Source organism: Schistocerca cancellata, chromosome 9, assembly GCF_023864275.1.
Source record: "Schistocerca cancellata isolate TAMUIC-IGC-003103 chromosome 9, iqSchCanc2.1, whole genome shotgun sequence".
NCBI lineage: Eukaryota > Metazoa > Arthropoda > Insecta > Orthoptera > Acrididae > Schistocerca > Schistocerca cancellata.
The window spans coordinates 60,925,802-60,933,154 of record NC_064634.1 but is presented as its reverse complement, the minus strand read 5'-3'; the positions used below and the strand labels follow the sequence as shown (position 1 = coordinate 60,933,154).

The 7,353-nt window shown below is 38.7% G+C and overlaps 1 non-coding gene across 1 annotated transcript; it reads left to right on the top strand.

The window, feature by feature from the left end:
• The first annotated feature begins 6,091 nt into the window (after positions 1–6,091).
• LOC126102805 (U6 spliceosomal RNA) lies at positions 6,092–6,198 on the top strand. Its single transcript, XR_007523071.1, has one exon. It is a non-coding gene; the product is annotated as a U6 spliceosomal RNA (small nuclear RNA).
• The last annotated feature ends 1,155 nt before the right edge of the window (positions 6,199–7,353 follow it).

Here is a 7,353-nt window from a genome sequence, read left to right as displayed (position 1 = left end):
TTTTTTTTTTAACCCTGTGATACGCTGCAGCTATTAAAAAAAATCAAGCAAGCACTGACGAACTGGAAGCAGCAGCTTTATCAGAAAGCCTGTGTTTTTTCGATTTTAAATATTTCTCAACATCGTTGGCACCACCATGACCAGTTCTAAACTCATTACGATACGTTTCACACGACATCTGATGCACCACTCCTTTGTTTTAAAAATGGATACCGTACTTATTTTGCATCGTAATATTAAAGGTATACTATCGTTTAGGCATTTTTCTAATGTTACAAACACACAAATATGAAAAAGTTGAATGAGTTGTGCGTCCAAACATAAATAATAAAATTTAAACATAATGCAAATCTGGTGTAGATTCCGCAAAGAAAATTGTTTCCGAGATAACTTGGCGCGTAAAAAGAGTTCGCTTTTTCTTCTTCACATCACTGTAATCTAATAACAAAATTATAAGAAACTGACGCTGTTGTTCAAAGTGTACAAACCGGGCTCTTAATTTTATAATACTAGCAAAGAATACTTGCGTCAGTGGCGTCAGTTCACTGCGGGCAACTTTGACAATAGTACGTAAATGGGAAGAAATACGGAATGTGAGGGATTTGCGGATTACGCAAGGATTTCTTAGCAGCGACCGTGATATGGACGTATTCGATGAGGCTTCGTGTGTTTCAAACTATGTCACAGATGAAAAAATATCAAGCTTGAACGCTAAAATGCTGCTACTGAAGACCTTTGGGTGGAGTTGACCACACATTCCCGTGACAACAATCTGAACTGTACGAAATTTCGTGTAATTATTGAATACGTTTTATGTTTGCCTGGAAGTAACGCACCGTCGAAAGAGTTTTTCTCTAACAAATAAGACATGAACAAGCGACAGAACACAGTTAAGTGACGCCGTTTTGAAAACCATTTTGATTACTTGAAAACTGCACCCGACATTTTGGAACTGATTTCCTCCGCCGAATAATATAAAACAAATACGGCTGCAACTGCAGTCTAATGTTGATTAATTCAAATTGTACATAATTAATACACTGTTATCATATATTAGTTTTTGAATAAATTATAAATAGTGAAATAAGTTTTTTTCCTAAATTCTATAAGCGTCCCGCTCTGACAAAAAAAGAGGTTCACGTTAGTCGTGACCTGTCCCTCATAAGCCTTTTGCAGGGCGTCCAGTGTGCTGACTTCTGAACACTGCTAAAAATTCGAAGCATAATGGGTATTTATTTTAGAAATTCTTAAGTACATTACTGTTCTGAGATGAGTTTCCGAACGCCTCGATAGTGGTAACGAGGCAAGCTAGAGTACGTTGTGCCAGGAGGTCGCCATCAGCCGATGAGCTAAAGAGACGCTCAGCGCATGCTCGAAGAAACATGTTTCTTATATCGCGAAAATCTACTTACAAAATTACAAACGCCAGTTCTTATGGCAGGAACGACATACATTCTTCAGCCACCTATGTATCGAACTCGTGAGGATCACACAGGCATATAATCAACCGTTCTTTCCACGCTCCATTAGTGAGTGGAACAAAAGAAAATCATAGTATACGGTACATGTAAAGTACTTCCTGGCACGCATCTTACGGTGTTTCTCAGGTTTAGAGGTAAATGTACATGTGTGATCTGAGAAATGGCCCATTACGTCTGCCACTGTACTTCGTGAGAACTTTTGTTGGGAGTTAACCAAACTTTTATGCTTTAACCGTAATTTAGTTTGTCGCGATATTTCGCGCATAAATTCGTTTTTACTTTTGGTGGAGTGTAAAGTGCTTTTACGACCATATTTCTGAAAATATGTGTTGTATATACGTGTGTTTCACTACGCCTCATCAGGATGCTGAGAAAAAAGGGCTTCTCACACAAAAACGTAAGTAAAAACGAATATATGCACGAAATATAGCGGCAAACTAAATTACGTTTAAAGCATAAAATGACAGGTTAACTCCCAACGAAAATTCTGATCAACGTCGTTTGGTTGCAGATGACAAGCTACCTGTAAGAAATAATACGCAAGTGGTCCTGCAAAACCATGCAAACCGAATGTAAGGTATTAACTAAGAGAAACAAATTGTTGTTTGAACTAAATATTTCCGTAATTTTGCAATCATTTAGTAAAAATTTTCACATTACAGATTAAATAAAACAGAAACCCACTGATCAGGGCACAGAGGTGTTGAAACATGTTAGGGAACTTCGAAAAAAAGGTGTTTTGTATAACTGGCGGACCTTACGTCCAATAAATTCGTGTCAACAAATACAATTTTTATTTTATTAAGGTGGTACTATAGTCGTCTCCTGTGGCACATCCTTAGCACAATCCATCTTTTTACAGTTGGTTATCGCCGAAACAGACTGCTGCTGTTATGGTATATTCGATTTCTCCTTAGCCCTGTGGCAGCAAATTCTGATCGCAACTTGTCGGTGGAATTCGGGCTTCCTGCTGCTTGCAGCTGCTGCCAACCATGGTCTCTAACAATAAGTGGACCAGTTTACAAAGGAACTGAGGGTGAAAAGGGGAAATGGCTTCATTTCTGCTTCCCTCGAACTTACGTTAGCATTAAGAAATAAGAGATGTGTTTCGCGATGGAGTGAACATCATTCCACAAGATCCGTTAACTGCACGGTCAGAACACATCCGGAATGGACTATGGTTGTGAAGCAGTGCTGGATTTTGAGTAAAAGAATTTTTAATATTTGAAATCAGCAGCTGAACGAACGGTAAGACCACTGAATATAAACAAAGGAGTTTCAACACGAACGACGGAAGGATATCTGAAACCCCAACATATGCAAGGTGGACCATTTTAATCTACAATGGGGAATGATTCGGGATAGAGATAAGATGCAGCAAAATGTTTCAGACAAAAGTTGCAGGTGGCAAGGAGGATCATCCATTGCTACTAATGGCTGTGACCTTGAACGCGATTTTCAAGGTGATTTTGAGATTAAAATGATTTTTTAAAATGGGAACCCTAATATTTGATTTAAGATTCGAAGAGGGCGGCAAAATATACGTATTCAAGATCATGGCAGGGTACAAAGAAGATCAAATAAGAAAATATGTTTTTAGTTCTAGCAGGGATTAACTCGGAATAGAGGAGAGATACAGCAGAATGCAATGTTAGGGTTACAGCAAAATGCAATGTTAGATACAAATTGGCAGGGGCATAAGAGGTCTCATATCATTACCAATAGCCATGATCTTCAATGTAATTACCAAGGTCATTTGAAGGTTGAGTTCTGTTTCATGCAAACCTCTGTATGTGACGTTGGATTGGGAAAGAGCGAAGAGAGAGTAGAATGTTAAATTTTAATCAGCGTGTTTATTGGCACAACGAATAATGTTATTTTCACATTTGCAAGACTGAACAAAAATAAATAAAACGAAGATAATTAATTTACAACTCGCTGAGTGAGTTCCCTCGCCTCTCGTTCCTCGGGATGCCCCTTCCAGTAAGTATCTAACATTGTACTTTGCTCTATTCCGAGATAATCCCTACTAGTACTTCAAACATATTTTATTATTTGACCTTCTTTGACTCTTACCATGACCTTGAATAATGTATCATTTTATACGTGTAATTTACCGCTCTTTTCAATTATTAAATAAAATCTTGGGGCTTCCACTTGAAAAAATCATTTGAAACTCCAAATAAACTTGAAAATCACGTTCAAGATCACCGCCATTAGTGGCAACGCGTGACTTTTTGCCACCTACAAATTTTATGTAAAACGTTTTACTGTATCTAATCTTTATCCAAGTTATTCCTCATTATGAATTAAAGTGGTCCACCCTAATTTCGAGTGAGGAACATTATAAAGAGATAGAAGAAATTGGTGCAAATACAGAGGCATAAAAGCAGCTTTGTTTTTCGCGTACTGTTCGTTAATGGAACCGACGAGAAGCAGGTGATACTGATACTAAAGTACCCTACCTCACGTACCATGTTGTACTTCATTGCGGAGTACAAGGTACAACTATACAAATGTAAATGTAGAATAATAAACGTAAAAAACAGTGGGAGTATCATATTGTAAACACTGTTTCTCTCTCCTATATAACGTAACTTAAAAAGCATTAAAAAAATACTCACCATAATAACTACAATTTCCACAACGGGGAATCGCGGCGCTGACAGCAGTATCAAAGAATTTCTCCTCACTGTCAGTAACTGCAACAATTAAGGACAGCGCTACTGGACTTCCCAGGACTCCAGAAATATCGTACTCCTTTTACGCTCAGTCCGACATTTGTGCCAATATTGTTGCCAACGCTGGATCATCGCTGCCATAATCCCCCTGCGCACTACGGCACGCTGCGGCGGTTTGAAAACGACGTAATTTCGAAATCAAGATTACGTCGCAATATACTTCAAAATCACTTCCCCCATTTTTCAACTTCGTCAACATTTCGGGAGGCGTTTGAACTCCTCCCCCCCCCCCCCCCCATCCGGCTACGCCCACGATTACGAATAACTTAAACTGGAATGACTGCATAATAGTGTTGTTGGGAAAGTATACTAAAAGCTGCGATTTATTGGAAGAACGCTTAGAAAATGCAACAGGTCTATTAAAGAGACTGTTTACACTACGCTTGTGGGCCCTCTTCTGGAGTACTGCAGCATCGGATAGGATTGACGGAGGACATCGAGAAAGTCCAAAGACGGGCAGCTCGTTTTGTATTATCGCGAAATAGCGGAGAGAGTGCAACGGATATGATACGCGAATTGGGGTGGCAATCATTCAAACTAAGACGTTTTTGTTGCAGCAGCACCTTCTCATGAAATTTCAATCACCAACTTTCTCCTCCGATTAAGATAATATTTTTTGTCACCCACCTACACGTGGGAAAATGATCGTCGTAATAAAATAAAAGAAATTACAGCTCGCACGGAAAAATTTAACTGTTCGTTTCACCCGCTCTCTGTTGGGGAGAAACGCTTGATGGACCCTCTACCGGGCACTTAATTGCGAAATTGCAGAGTAGTCCTGTTGGTGTAGATGAAGCACATTTATTTACTTCCACATCATACTTCGAATACTTAAACGACCCTGTTACTTCTTTTCAAAAAGGTGGTTTTCTCTCCTCAGCAGTTGTATTTTAGTTTTTAACCGTCTGTTTCGTGTTGACTGGGTGTTGTGTGCTGTCCTTAGTTTAGTTAGGTTTAAGTAGTTCTAAGTTCTAGGTGACTAATGACCATAGATATTATAAGTCCCATAGTGCTCAGAGCCATTTGAACCGTCTGTTTCGTGTTTATCTGTATCGTCTAGGTCAAGACTGATCGTCTAGGTTCGACTGATCTAATTTAATTTTCTTCGTAGATAAAGCTTCTATGGCAGACAGAGTATTCTTTTCTTTTCAAATCGACGATTTCTTGCTTATTAATAAATGCAGATCTATTTTACAAAAGCATTATTATTGTTCTTGTTGCAAAAATGAAACGTTTGTCAAAGCCATAGAAAAATCAATGCGCGAATAATTCAAAAGGCGATAATACATTAAAACGTTTTTCTAAAGAGGATAAATGTCTGCCAAGTGTACGTGGTCCTCGCTGGTACTTGCAACTTCGGAGGCACCTCCGTGTCAATTTGGAGCTTTTTGTGATGGCAAAAAATCACCCTTTAATTACCTTTTCAAAGGTAACCCGAAGAGATCATTTTTTAAGTCCCGTTCATAATATTCGGAAAGTAGATGATCTCAACAAATCCTTGCGTTATCGCTTCCCGCAATCCTAATGACGGTACGGCAGACTGCGTGCGCACGCAATTTGGCATGCCCTGCCTGTGTACCGGCTGTAGTTCACGCGTCCGTCACGAGATGGCAGCAGAAGCGAGACATAGCCTGTGAGTAAGGGCAGTACAAAAAGAAATTTAGCTTGTAGTTTTAAACAGTGTTTATGTATAGGCTTAATGACCGGTAAAATAGACACCAAAAAGTACGTCCCTTGAAACCACACAATATTTCAAAGCTAATCATCAGTATAAAAGAAGTTTAATGGAACAAAATTTACACAGCGAGTAGAATGTAATTTGAATCGTTCCTCCGTGGTATATATACAAAATCCTTGCACTACCCCTATGTACTTGCTTCGGCAGTACATATACTAAAATTGGAACGATACAGAGAAGATTAGCATGGCCCCTGCGCAAGGATGACACGCAAAATCGTGAAGCGTTCCACATTTTTTGACATCTCTAATTATCTTCTCGTGAAGATAAGCCTTGTAAGGCTCCAAAATTACCAGTTCTTATGTTAATTAGTTGGGCAGTTTTTCTGCAAGTCATGCCAGAAGAACTAAATTTTGTAGGTAATTTTAAGAGACTCGATGGTAGTCCACTAAATATTTATATTTGTTACGCGGTAGGTAGGTTACTTTAATACGCTAAAGATAAACATATTTCATGTTTATCTTCAAAGTTGACCGTTTTGTATTATTAAGATGATTACGGATATGACACATTTTTTGAAGTTGACAATCTAAACTTGACTTTATCCAAACGATCAATAAGTTAGGAAATAAAGCAGTAAAACAGTTGAAAAGATATTTTTATTCATATACCAATAATGTTAAAATGATACCGCACTGTATGTGAAAAGTCTGAAGTAGGAAATAAATGAGAATAGTGTTATTTAAAAAAAAGCCTTTTAGTAGTCTACCTCGAAAGTGATAATGCAGAGCAAAAGTTGCAAGGCATAGCAGAGCACAGCGGTACCGCACGTGCGGTTCTATGTAACCAAACAATGTTCGAGGAAGCGCTGTGTAGCTATTGTTGATTACGTTAAGAAGATTGTGACGCGAATTTGATACCCCAACACTCGGGAAAAGCCTCGTAGCTAACTTATCAATATTCTGAAGATGGCAATAAAGGAAGTGGGCAGGACACATAAGAGCGACACTTTTTCCACTTTGTTCTGATACGCGGTTCAGTAGCGTGCTCATTGTTGTGCAAGGCAGGGCGAACTAGAAATGGAGTCAGTGCTCCATTGTCGAATGTCTGGTATTACATTTTCTGAAGATAAGATGGTAAATGCCCTAGTATTATATTACTGCGACCAGCCACAACGGGATAAACGAGAGGTATTGCGGAACCACGAAATTAATTCAAGAACTGTATGAGAATTCAGCAGTGAATAAAAACTCTGTACTCCAGATACAGGAGGGGTGGGGGTCAAGGCATTAACAAGAAGGTAATGTTAAAGGGGCAACACATTCAAAGATTACACTAGTGTAAATTGCATATAGGATGTAACAACAAAGGATGGAACAAATTGCAGGAAACATTCCTCACACGAAGACGAAGAAATTATATTAATATTGGTCCGGAAATGCTTTATTTCCAT